Consider the following 15196-nt stretch of genomic DNA (forward strand, 5'->3'; position numbering starts at 1 on the left):
TGATAATAAAAGCAATTGGAAAATGAGATAAGATGAGATAATTAGGTACACAGATGAGATCAGATAAGATAAAAGTTAAAAGTTTAATAAAATATTATTAGAATATAATTTTGTAATATTATTTTTATTTTGAGATTTGAAAAAGTTTAATTATTTATTATACTTTATGTGAGAGTTTAAACAAATTATATATAATTATGAGATGAGATGAGATAATCTCTACAACCAAACTTCCAAGCTTAATGTACTTTATTTTTCTTATCCTCGAAGAGTCGAAAGAGTCGAAATTAAAGGAAGCTAGCCATTAAATTGATTGGGTGGCCATTCAGTGACAAAAGAGTATCATGCAAGCATGCATGCTAGCCGTGAGTATCTAACGATCAATATCTGATCTTGCACATGCAATGATTAGTTTCTGTTAAACATTCATGTTTAGCTTCAATATAAGACAAATTAAACTACAAACAAAAAAAGGGGGAGCGATTTGCATGCAGTAATATGTGTGTATATATATATAGGCAGTAGTCCCTAAAATTCGCACTACTCCTTCAAGTCGATTCTTAAGATGGGGGACACCGCGTACGTACACTTTATAACGAGATATGAGCCTGGCTAGAGTAGTACTTCCATATCTTTATATATTATTATTCAAATAAAATTATTTAAATTATATCCACATCGATCGATTGATATTATTAAAAAAAAATAATGAGATTTAAGATGAAAAATATGTATCCACATTTTTGGATCGAGAATGATCATGTTGAATCAAACGAGGCTAGCTAATTGATTGATTCGATCGACATGATATTCATATAAATTTTTTTTTTTTAATCTCCCCACAATTGGAGGCAATCTAAGATATTTCTCATACTACTATATTTCACCATTATCCCATAGCAACCGAATCTCTTCCCTTACATCCCTACCCACATTACTACTAAAAACCATGAAGGTTTTCTCCTTATTAATTTTCTGTCCCGACACACTCTCATAAACTGATAGGACAGCTTGAACTCTCCTCTTCTCCTCTACTTCAGCCTTACAAAAGATAACAATCATCTGTGAAAAGCAAATGATTAATATTGGGAGCACCCTTATAAATTTTAATCCCAAAAATGTCCCTCCTTATACCTATTGCATTCAACAAAGAAGTGAGCCCTTCTGTACAAAGAAAGAAAAGATAAAGAGACAAAGGGTCCCCTTGTTTCAACCCTCTACTAGGAATAGTTGGTCCCTTCGGCTCCCCATTAAACAAAATAGAAAAAGAGACCGTTTGAACACATAGCATCACCAAAGAAACAAATCCTGTCTGAAATCCCATCACTTCCCATCACATTTTTAATAAAACTCCACTCAACTCTATTGTAGGCCTTACTTATATCCAGCTTCAAAGACATAAACCCTTATTTTCCTTTTTTTTGTGCTTTAAAAATGTACTAACTCATAAGCAATAAGCACATTATCAGTAATTAAACGACCAGGCACAAAAGCACTTTGACTTTCCCTAATAATACCAGGCAAAACAGATTTCAACCTATTGGAAATAACTTTAGAGATCAATTTATAGGCCACATTACAAAGACTAATGGGCCTATAATCAAAAACCACAGCAAAATTATTCTTCTTTGGAATGAGTGTGATAAAATTATGATTAAGGGATCAAAGAAAGACACCTGAATTCAGTGCTTGTAAAACAGCTTCAAGGACAAAATTGCCCACCACATGCCAATATTTTTTTAAAAAAGCCGAGGACATCCCATCTAGACCATGGGCTTTGGATGGGTTCATTTCAGACAAGGCACTCAGAACTTTAGCTTCAGTATACCTCTGGCTCAACCTCTCACTCATAGCTGGAGTAACTCTATCAGCAAGAGGCTCGAGAAAAGCAAAATCTCCACTTGGATTTGAACTTGTAAAAAGGTTCTCAAAATATTGTAAGAGAACCGTATCCCTCTGCACCATACTGCAAAATCCCTTCCCCATCCTAAATTTTTGCCAATATATTTTTCCTCCTCCTCTAAGATGTCTACATGTGAAAATAGCTGGAACTTTTGTCACCATCTTTGAGCCACAAAGCCTTGGACCTTTGCCTCCACATCACCTCATCCCTTTCCATCCCTTTCTGCACCTCCTCTCCAGCCCTCGGATGATCTTCTTTTTGTTCACCTACTAGATCAGAAGCTTGCAACAATTCCATGTTTTGTCTTGCCAATTGTAACTGCTTTTGAACGTTACCAAAGCAATTTTTATTCCAGCTATGTAACTGACTTCCACACTCCTTTATCTTGTCCATTAGAATGAGCATACTACTCCCCTCATTCCCTCTCATCCATGTGGACCTGATAATATCATCACAAGCCTGCTCTCCTATCCACATCTCTTCAAACCTGAACTGTCTTCTACCCAGTATAACACCCCCTTCCCCTCCAATATTCACCCAAATACGAATATGATTAGAATAAGCTTCCACACCATGTGTCACCGAAGCATTGGAAAACTTATTCCTTCATGAAGCAGTCGCCAATGCCCTATCCAATCTCTCACTGACACAGTGAGACCCTCCCCTCCTATTACTCCATGTAAATTTTGTCCCTCTAAATCCCATATCCCTTAAAGCACAATCATTCACCACATTCCTAAAAGCAGAAATTTGCCTATGTGGTTGTGGCCCCCACCCCTTAAAATCACCAATTACTAACCAAGCTTCACCATTTTGCCTACCAAGTGTTCACAACAAGTCCTAGGTTTTGTAACGTTGAGCAACTTCAGGAAACCCATAAATTCCAATTAAAAACCAGGACCCTATCCCAAAATCATCTTCAATCAGTGCATCAATGTGACATTGAGAATAAGTAACAATTGACAAGTTAACATCCCGGCCCCACAACAAAGCAAGACCCCCCTTCCGACCTTGACAATCCACCACCAAGCAATTTGCAAACCCTAATTTAAATTTACATACATCGAATTCATGAGCCTTCAGACGTGTTTCCTATAAAAACAAAACATCAGGAGCTTCCCTCTTCACCAGATCGCAAAGGGTTCGAATGCCCCGTGGGTTCCCAAGCCCATGAACATTCCAGCTTATAATCTTCATCGGGTGCAGCCACCACCGATCTAGTGTTTGCCCTCTGAGTTGCCTCCGTTTCATAGCCATCTGCTGAAATCTCATGCTTAACAGGCCAACCTTCACCTACATCCTCTATGGTTAAGGCCTTTCATATTCGTATAATTGATCATGATCACATCAGTTAATTTCTTTCTTGGGAAATGCTACTGGCCCCGCTCTTAAGTCCCGTTCTTATATCCCGCTCGACGTGGCCCTATATGTTTGCACAATTTATTCATTTTAAAACACAAGGAAAGCAACGAAATACTATCTCCTTCCACGCACTCTCCTTCTTGCTCATCGACCCCGCTACTGGCACCGTTCTCAACCAAGCTCCTCTTCGACCTCATCTCCCCTCCCCTCCATCTTCGATCTCATCTCCGACCACAACCTCTCTTTTTTCCTCCCTAGACCCACCATTTCGCCGTCCCCAGCCCCACAAGTTTGAGCCCCACCAGTTCATGGTCCCCTCTTAGCCATCGCTCCGACGGAATCTCCATGGGAGGCCGAACCGTTCTTTTTTTTTTTTTTGTCTGGATTTTTTTTTCTTCTTAGCTATGTTGCAGTAGTATTGTTACGATCCTTACTTATTGTACTAAGGATGGGAATGGAAATGGAATGATGGAGACATTTGTGAAAAAAAGGATTGCAATTGACATGTTTGTGAAAATGCTTGTGAAAACCGAAAATGGAAATGTAATGGTCTCCCGGTGTACAATGTAATGGAATAAGCTAGAGAATGTTTGATAGTGCAACCGTATACATTGGTGCTTTAGAGTGCTAAGTGATTATGTTAATCTATGTGATGATCTGGTGTAAAGAAATCTCAAATGAACTAAATCTTGATTCCAACTAAATTGTAGGCGACAATATGCATCCTAGCTAGGCTGTTTTGCCATTTTATTGTGATAAGGTCATAGGTGCTATAATTCTAGTTAGGCTATTGACTATAAGTTTTGAGGAAAGCATTATGATGATAATTAAGATAACTTTGTAATTTCTATCTTGATTTTAGAGGCTTTGATATAATTATTTTGTATCAATGAATATTTCATTTTCATTTCTTGAAGGCCAAAAGTTGTCTTGATTAGATAATATCAAGAAGTTCCTCATAGAGCAATAAAACATTATTGGCGCCACACATGCATGTTTATTTTTTGGGGCATATAGGAAGGTGTATTTTATGCAGTAAACATAATTTACCTGTCTTATAATTGATGCCTCTGCCACTTTTGAAGGGGCCTTATAGAATAATAGAACAATACCTCTTCTTGCACGAGGCTAGATATTCTACAATGTCGGAAGCAGGTAGTAACACTAGCAATATCTCATGCTTAAAGAACTCTTGACAAAATGAATATCCAATATGCTTTTGTGGTATTAAAGCATGTAGACGAACTACACATATAGAGGATAATGACAGGCGTCGATTTTTCAGTTGCCAAAAATTTGAGGTATCTCAAATTTAAATCTTGTTTGTTAAGAAGTGAATGGTAATCCTTGTTTGCTAATGTATTGGCTAATTTTGCAGGCTGGACATTTTTGCGGATATTTTTATTGGTATGACCCAGAAATACCACCATATGGCTAGAAGAGAATCAACCATTTAAAATCAAAATTCAAAAGATGCAACTAGTAATGGATGCCCAAACAACTCGACATCGACTAGAAATAGAGATTGAGAGGCGCAAGAGAAAGGTTGAGAGAGTCATTATAATTTTAATAATTTAAATGTCATGGGTACTTTGTTTAGGCATGTTTTTTGGGAAACTCTAAGACAATATGTAATCTTTGAAGTTAATGTAATTTCATGTGATATTGTGTGGTTGTGTGGTATTGGGTAATCCAAATCCAAATCTAATTAATAGCTTGATTACGATTATGATATTGCATCAGCAAAGAGTTACAAAAATGACAATTACAAAAACAGGTTCAATACAATCCCAAGCTTACAATCTAAATCCCAAGATTACAAATTTGTCTCTTGGCGTCTACCAATCAAAAAGCATTGAGGTCCTGATGGAAAGCATCCATAGTGTTGTCCTATAGGGGCATAAAAAAATGTTGTCAGTGGCAACACAATTCACTAAAAATATTATCAAAATATTTTAGTTTTACATTACCTGTGAGTGATGAGCAATCGAAGGAGTTGAAACAAATTTCGGCGCATGTGTCCAAACTTGACTTTGTTGATCCTAGTGTTAAAAGTATAATTTAAAAATAAATTAAATAAAAAACAACATAACATTAAAGACCAAGTGAATTGTAAATTTAGTATACAACATTAAGAAAAAGGAACCTTAGCTTGGTTGTTGTGCAATCACCTTTTCGTAATGGATTTCTCAATACTCTTCTCAGTAGGGTGCACTTTTCTCTCAGACGGTGGTCTTTCCTTACTCCGAACTACCAACGGACTACGAACTCTAGGGGTCAAAGCCTCCATCGAAGGAGTTATATCAACTGTATTGCTAGTATCATGATCAGCGATACCAGAGTACTGTGTTTTCAACTGTTCTATCTGACTAATCAATTTAACACAACTGCTCTTAGCCTTTGAAGCATTGGAACACAGTTCATAGAAGCAATTTTGGATCCTATCATATCTTCGTGCATCGTCGATGCTAGTAGTGTTATAACTACTTTTCACGAATGTGTATTTTCGCTTAACATCTTTCTTCCACCGATCCAAGATGTATTTTGATAGTATTGTATGTTGGCCCATCTGAGTTAAGACACAGAGAGCATGTCTGCATAAAATACCCTTAAACTCAAATAACTTACAACTGTATTTCACATCAAGGGGATCTTGATCAACTTCTACATTAAAGGTTACATGTTTTAATAAGTCATTACCAACTTGAACCTCTTCCACAACAACGAACGTATATATACCATCCTCACACCCCATCTCCTTAGTAGTCAAATATAGAAATCCTGGAAATTCCTCTTATACCTATTTGAATTTAGTAAGAGTATATGCACTTTGAAATTGCTTCTCAAGACGATAGCAATTGATGCAAAGAATGTCCCTGTTAAAGGAATTGAAGTTAGCAATTGCTTAATTCTCTATCTTTCTCCTAAGGGCCGAATCATACTAGTCAACAAATTGCTTCAGAGTAGTTCTAGAGTGAACATAGTTGTCAAAAAATGCATTCTTTCCTTCATTTCGCTGTGTGGTTGACATTCCTTCCCAGAATGTGTCTCTGGGAAGAAATGTCAATAATGTCAATCACTATGTAGTGATACTAACCATGCATTCTCATGCAAATCATATGTATCGAGCATTCGACACCAATGTTCATAAAACTCGTGCTGACTGAAAGAGTCATACACGCACCTATGTAGGATACTCTTGATTTCCCCATATTGACAATGTGAGCCAAATTTTTCAAAAAACTTTTTCATTATATGCCACAAGCAAAATCGATGCTTAGAAGTTGGAAATACCCTCGAGATTGCAATTTTCATGGCCTTGTCTTGGTCCGTGATGATTGCATTTAGCGGTTGGTTATTCATACACTCCAACCATAACTCAAATAACCACTCGAATGTATCTGCATCCTCACTAGATATCAATCTGCACCTGAGTAGGATTGAGCCCATGGTGATTCACACCAACAAATGGTGCAAAAGGCGTTTTATACGTATTAATCATATATGTTGTATCAAATGTAATCACATCCCTGAATGATTCATACATAGCTCTACTCAGGGCGTCTGCCCAAAATACATTTTTTAACTGCATCTCATTATCAACGTCAGTCTTATAATAAAACTCCGGATTTCTTTTTTGCAATATCTTCGAAATTGTTAAATAGAGCTACACCACCTCCAACCCCGAGGCGAAGTCATCGTGTTTTGTCATGTAGTTTCAACATTCATTCTCATAACCCACTGCCTCAACAACCATAGACTTAGAATTTTTGGACAACCTTATTCTTACCTCATCATTTATTTCAAGCCTCTTAGCGACACGAGTATCAATTTTTTTAAGGTATCTGAAACGTCTTGCCTTCCCCAGACTACAAGCGTGTGTGTGATCCAATATCACCTTAGATATAGTATATCCATCCACCTTCCACATTGAATACTGCATTAATCATAGCCCTACACCCCATCTTTATTGTTTGTCTTGGTTTCATAACATTGGCAACTGTACTCTTCGATGTGCCTCCTCGCGTGCATATTAAGCAAAACCATTTTACCGTCCTATCGTCATCCTGTCTAATATTCCTTTTGGATACTCCAAACCCTTTCTTTTTACCATACTTCATATAGTAAGCATGCACTTCTTTTATAGATGAAAATTGCATTCCAATCGTAGGTTCTTCAATAATTTCATCACCTCCAATCTCCTTATCAATTTCTACCTGATCACACTCATTATTTAAAAATTATATGTCGGCATCTATTGTAACGTTCAAATTGTCTACAAATATCGAACATGTGAAACAAAGATATTAAAATAAAGTTTTATAAAAATAGTTGTAATACGAGAGCTAGAGATGAATATTTAGAGTGGGTTTGGATGTTGAAGTGAGTTGAGTTGAGTTGAGTTGAGATGATAAAATATTATTAGAATATTATTATTTATTATTATTATTATTTTAGGATTTAAAAAATTTGAATTGTTTATTATATTTTATATTGAGATTTGAAAAAATTGTAATGATGAGTAGAGATGAATTGAGATGAGCTCAACTTCCAAATGAAGCCTAATGAAATAAGCATTATGACATCTATGTTGAAAATAGTGACCATTGCAATCAAGAAGATGGTATATATCAATGTTTGTGGGCAATGACCATTGTATTATATTGTACACTGAGAGACCATTTTCATTTCCATTTTCAGTTTTTACAAACATTTTCACAAACATTTCAACTGCAATTCTTTTTTTCACAAATGTCTCCATCATTCCATTTACATTCTCTTCCTTAGTACAATAAGTAAGGATCATAACAATACTACTGCAACATAGCTTAGAAGAAAAAAAAATCTAGACAAAAAAACAAAAAACAAGACGTTTGGCCTCCCTAGTGCAGAGGAAATCAAGAAAAAAAATAAAACCAAGACCTTAGAGATTCTGTCAAAGAGATGGTCGAGAGGGGACCACGAACTCTTGGGGCTCAAACTCGTGGGGCTGGAGATGGCAAAATGGTGGGTCTGGGGAGGGGGAAGCCGATGGGTCTAGGGAGGAAAAAAAAAAAAGGCTGTGGTCGAAGATGAGGTCGGAGATGGAGGGGAGGAGAGAAGAGGTCGGAGAGGAACTTTGTTGAGAGCAGGGTCAGTAGCGGGGTCGATGGGCAAGAAGGAGAGTGCGCGGGAGGAGATAGTGTTCCGTTGCTTTCCTTGGGTTTTAAAATGAATAAATTGTGCGGACTTGTTAGGCCACGTCAAGCGGCATATAAGAACGAGATTTAAGAGCGGAACTAGTAGCATTTTCCTTCTTTCTAAAACACAATCAATACAAGATAACCCAAACTATAAAATAAAGAAATTCAAATTTATACACTGTACGTACGTATCTGCTCAATGTGAACAGAAAATTACAACAGATCCAGAGTGCAGCTTCCTTTGTTTTCTTGTGTCATTAACATGAATGATCAATGAACGTGGAGGCGGAGGTGGAGGTGGCTACGTACGTGACGCGCATGGCTGTACATGCGCTCCACTCGGATTTTGGCTGTGCCCACGTCGGCCTGCCCGCCCAATTAATACTCTCCGACTTTAGAGCTGCATGAAATAGTCAAAAAAGTGTTTATAAATTATATATGTTTTGCAATTAACAAGATTCATATTAGTCATATGACTTCGTCGATCTTCTTCCTTGAAATTAAAGATAAGTAGTAGCTCCGTTCTCACTATCTACAATTATTCGCAAAAATGAATACGACAAATGTGTTAGAGTCATGGTACAGTTTGTCCACATCATGGATAAGTACTACAGCTTAAAACAGTTTGCTGGACTCTTTTCCAACATTAATCTTCCAATGCAGTTTTCTCGTTCGGTAATCTGTCCGCATATACGGGCATAAAATAACGATTATTTATGATAAAAATAGATTTATTTTAATAAAAAATAATTATTTTTATTAAAAATAATTAATTACAAATAAGTAATTTTTTTATAATGAATATAAGAAAAATAAATATTTATAACGGATTATTTACGACGATAATGACTAGCTATTTACGATGAAAACAGACTATTTTTATAAGAAATAATCATTTTCGCATAAAATAAACTAATCATAAATAAATAATTTTCTTGTAATAAAAAATTAATAAAACTAGACAAATTATATATGTAGTACGTAGGAGATTTGTTTCTAAAACACCTTTGCAAAGTGATGTGCAAGAATCACTATATATAAAAAAAATTCGACCACAAATACTCATTTTTTTGCAGTGAATATTGTTTAGAGTCGTTAGAATTATATTATTGTGTGAGACTAAAGAGAGACATTTAATTAAAGAGATCATGATAAGATTCTCAAGAAAGTGATCGACTGTGATCCCATATTAAAATATAAAAGCAAAAACAAAAAAAAATGGTGCAAAAATATAGCGATCAAAAAGAAGATATTTTAATTGGGTTCGGTTTTATGAGACATACATGCACGTACATATATAACTGTTGCATCTTTATTGTAATGACTTGAAGTACTACGTATACACTATAAGAAAACTATTTATTTACGATTAGATAATTCTAACGAAATGACTATTTACAATTAAAATTGATTGTAAAAAATTTTTTGATCGTAATAAATTAATCACAAAAGTCTGTTTTTCTAGTAATGATACGTAGTTTCTACAGATCATGGATGCATGTATTCTTATAGAAATTAGCATGATATGATATATAGTACAACAAAATCGTAGAAAGAGTACTATGATATATATATTGGACTTGAGTTTCCATGTAAAGGACTACTTAAAATTGAAGAGAGCTGGGAGCAATTGTACATGAATACTAGATCTCTTATAAATGTGATCCTTGATTCACACCTCTAAGTCAAGAAAATCCTAGTAAATGGTCCAAAATGTTGGTTGGAGTTAGACTGCGTATGGATGTTGAACTAAGTTAATGTGAATTGAATTTTTTATGAATAGCAGTGAGCTGAATTGTGGAGGGAGTTATATGAGACCATCTAAATTGAGTAAATGTGTTTAGATGTTAAAATAAATTTAATATTTTTTATGAAAAATTGAAAATAGTTGTGAGTCTCACATATAAAAATATTTTAAGTTAAAAAGATTATGGATCTCATATATAAGAAGATTTTAAGTTATGATAAATTTAATAATTTAAAAATTAAATATTTAAATATTAGACTCAGATTAAAATTAAATTAAATTGAGTTGAACTCATTTAAATTTAAGAATCAAACGCAACCTAATATTCTATATAGGCCCAACCTTTTGTGCTTAATTATGAGCACATTTTTTATATATATAACGTCCTTTTCTCGTTGTTCATTTTCTTTTTGGCACTTCTAAGACATTAATCGTCCTTTACATGTCAATTATGTAAAAATTGATTGAATATGGGCGGGCCCTTTCCTCTCCATACGATCCATATATGCTCGTGGCAATAGAAGACAGATGTATGGTTCGCAACCAAGCAACGTGGAAATTACATTTATTTTGCGGCACAAACGATAACTCTTTCCCCTTTGTTTTTGGACAGTTTTTAGTTGGAAACGAAAAATAAGAAGAAATTTTGATTTCCCCAATGCATGCATTTCTGTTACAAAATAGGATTTTCTCCAATCACGAAAGGCTATATTAATGTGTAATTCAAGATAAATAATGCCAGCACGAAGGCGACCTAACGGGAATGGGGTTTTGTTAGGTGCAAATGAGGAGCCCACCACCCTAGCTACTCTGATGCCAGGTGTAACAATCACAGCATTTACGACAAAAGCATTTGGAAGATGAAGAAATCTAAGCTAGCAGCAGATGTGGTTATGAGACACGTAGACCGAGTGGAGGGTCCCAGTCCCGACAGATGATTGAATGTGGGTTTGATGAGAGGTGTTGACTGTTTGAAATGATTGATGGTTTTTTTTAAGGTAATACAGCAAGAAAAGGTAACTGAGTAAACGTACAAAACACGTTTGTCATCTATTAAATTAAAGAAAAAAATAAAATATAATTTTAAATATTAAAATAATTTAATATACAAAAATAAAATTATTATTTATTTATATTAATTATTTGTTATAAAATTAAAATTAATTAGATAATTTTTTTTTAAATATTTAATAAAACTTCATCATTTATTTAATGATAAAAAATTAATATTTTATAAATTAAATTAATTTTAAATGTATGATATAATATTATTCTCTTAAAAATATTCAGTAAAACTTTATCTTTTAATTAATTACAAAAAATTAGTATTTTATAAATTAAAGTTAATTTTAAGTGTATGATATATGATTTATATTTTAATTATCTATTTTAGGTTATTTTAAATCAAAATTTTGAACTTCTACCGTTAAATTAAATCTAAAGATTTAAGATGAAGGGTTGAGATTTAAAACCCAAAATTTATATATGATATGTTATTTATATTTTAATTATTTAAATTTTAAATTAGTTTAAATCAATGTTTTCATAAGATAAATTATTTATATATAAATTTGAACAAGAGGAATTATTTATTATAGTGATAAATATTACAGTCTTATAATTATATCTCTAAATTTTAACAAGAGAAATTATTTATATAATTTTAAAGTGTGTGAAATATGCACAATATCTTTAAACAAATTTGGTATATTTGAGATCCACTTTAAAGAATCTATTTTTTACATAATAGTGATAAATATTTTAATGATTTTATTTTATTTTTATATATAATAGTGATAAATATTATAGTGATTTTATTTTTTATTTATATATAATAGTGATAAATATTATAATATTTTTTTTCCTCACTTTCTTTCTCTCTCCTCTGACCCGATTCTATTCATCATTCTTTACCACACATCACACTTGATAATTTTTTTTATATTAAATAAATTATTCTATTCATCATCCATACATCATACATTTAGCAAGAAAAAAAAATTAAAGAAAAAATAAAATAAAAAATTATGTATAATATTTTGTGTGTGGTGTAAGGAATAGGAAAATATGAGTAAAATAAAAAGATAAAAAGTTATTATTTTTACATTGATCCATTATATTTAACGATATATGATTTTAACAACTCAAGTCAAGCCACCTTTAAAATTATATTCTAAAATAACTATTTAATATTATAATTAAAATATCTTAGAAAAAAACCTAAAGAGTTATTGTCCTACAGTCTACTTGGAAACAAAATATGTTATAATTTATGTTGTACAAACAAGTTTAAGCTTTGTTCATAAGTTAATTTTAACAAAATATATTTTTAGACTTTTATAATTGTATTTCTAAATTTTAACAAAAGAAATTATTTTTATAATTTTAAGGTGTGTAACTTCCGCACAATATCTTTAAAAAAATTCGGTATATTTGAGATCCATCCTAAATAATATATTTTTTTACATAATAGTGATAAATATTTTAGTAATTTTATTCAATTTTATATAAAAATAGTGATAAATATTATAGTGATTTTATTTTTTATTTATATATAATAATGATAAATATTATAGTAATTTTATTAATTTTTTTCTTTCCTCACTTTCTCTCTCTCCTCAGGCCCGATTATTGCCCACGACCCATTCTCCTTCAGCCCAGCCCGGCGCCATCGTGCACTGGCCAGCCTCACCGCCACCACTGAGGAGTCCCCCTCACGCCGACCACCAACCCAGCCATCGTCGATATCCCCCGCGGTAACCCAACAGAAATAAGTTTCTCCCATTTGTGTTAATGTGCGTCGCCGTACGAGGCCACCCAGCCTCACGACCACCGCCAGGGACTCCCCCTCACGTCGGCGACCAAGGCAGCAACAACGAATGTCCGCCACGCGATGCTGTTTCTTTCGCAGTCGTATGCGGCCACCCAGGCCACCGCACCTCCACCACCTCAGGCCAACAACAACCTCTAGCAGACCCAGCCACCACAAACCTTCCTTTCTCTCTCTGTTGCACACTGTCATTCGCACGTACCAACCTATTTCTCCAACTCTCTCTCTCTCTTCAAACCAAATAGAAACAAAAGAAACATGTGAAAAAAAAAAAAAAGGCCTCTTTACTGTTCATCAACAACTGTTCACTACTGTTCATATCAACATAGCCTCTTTTAATATATAGGAAGATATTTCATAATATATTTTATAATATAAAAATATTTTTATAGAAATAATATTAATTTTATAAAATATTTTATCAAAAAATATCTCTTATTTTAAAATATTATTATATAAAATATTATAAAAAATAATATATATTTATCATGGAAAATGATAGAGCCACCGCTGGTGGCTCCCGCTTGGAGTCACCGTTGGCTCTATTATGTATTTTTTTATGTATTTTATTTTTACACTTATTTTTATATAGATTTTTTTAACAATTTTAAATATTTAAAAAAAATAAAAAAAATTATAATATTATTAAAAAATACTTGTTTAATCATGAAGTAAAAAAAAATTATTTTTTTTATTTTACTTCGTGATTAAAAAAGTATTTTTTAATAATTTTTTTTTTTACTTCATGATTAAGGAAATGTTTTTTAATAATATTATATATATTTTTATTTTTTTAAAATATTTAAAAATATTAAAAAAATTTCTATAAACAATAACTGTAAAAAAATACATCAAAAAATATATACTAAAATCAACAGTAACTCTTAACAGAACCAAATGGTGACTCTAGCCGTACTCATTTATCATTTTTCATAAAGCAAAGCTAGTTTAGATGTGTGCCAAACGTCAAAGCTCCTGGATCATCTTGTTCAGTGACTTCAGTCCAATAGGTGTTTCTTTCCAGTCTACGTGGCATTGCGGCATTGGTATGCAGCTCTATCGACTGTCTTTGCTTGCTTATTGATCTTCATAAAACTTTTCAATTCAATTTAACTCATCTTACTTTATTTAATTATTATAAATTTTTAAAATTTTTATATAAAATAAAATATATAACTCAATTTTTTAAATTATAGAACAAAAATAATATTAAAAATATTTTAATAACATTTTATTCAACTTTCAACTTTTATCTCAACTCAACTCATCTACATTTACATTTCATCTCAATTATTTTATCAGATATTTTAAAAAAATTATTCAACTTCAAAACAAACATTTTAATCTTAAAAGAAATTTACTATTTCAACTTTTTCATAAGTTATTTGCTAAATTTTAATGAATATAAGAAATTTAAAATTTAAAATTTAAACAACTTTTACAAAAACAAAAAATAAAAACATAATTTTATTTAAAACAATTTTTACTTTTTTATATCAATATTCAATACAAAACATAATTTTAAAAGACTTTATTCAAATTATCTACCGTAGATATGATAAGAACACATCTAAACAGTTTCCAAAAAAATTGAAAGAAATTTTATTGAAAAAATCTATTTATCATCATATCCTCAACCTCCTTTGATGTGATATGAAATAATAGATCTACAAGTGAAACATAATAAATAATTATGACTTTAATTTTTGAAGAGTACTACTACATCCACACAAAAAATTACACAAAGTAATTCCATAACTTAATGTAGCTTCAACTGATCCGTTAGATTTACTTTATAATAAAAGTAATTTTATAATCTAATGAACCATGTCAAACCACTTCAATTTATGAGATTATTTTTGTGTAATCCCTTTGTGACTATAGTATTTTCTTAATAAATAACTAACTTTATTGCAGTCACCACAATAAAATCTGAAGTATTATTGCAGATGGCAATCACCTCCTTCTGGTTTGGTTAAACTCAATGTAGATGACACCATGTTCTTAGACCAACATAGGGCGGAAATGGGGGAAATTTTAAGTGACCAGAATGGTGATGTTTTATTTGTTGTTAGTATGAAAGAACAAAATGTTGTTGAGCCTGAGGCAGTGGAGCTTCTTGCAATGCTTAGAGGTATACAATTCTGTTTGCAAAAAAGGATTACTCAAAT

The 15196-nt window shown here is 32.5% G+C and overlaps 1 protein-coding gene across 2 annotated transcripts in view; it reads right to left on the minus strand.

Moving 5' to 3' along the window:
• Nucleotides 1-15196, minus strand: part of LOC109001242 (F-box/kelch-repeat protein At1g74510-like) — a 945981-nt gene that overhangs the window by 220290 nt on the left and 710495 nt on the right. The gene's annotated exons all lie outside the window — the stretch shown is intronic.

The sequence above is a fragment of the Juglans regia genome, chromosome 9, assembly GCF_001411555.2.
Source record: "Juglans regia cultivar Chandler chromosome 9, Walnut 2.0, whole genome shotgun sequence".
Lineage (NCBI taxonomy): Eukaryota > Viridiplantae > Streptophyta > Magnoliopsida > Fagales > Juglandaceae > Juglans > Juglans regia.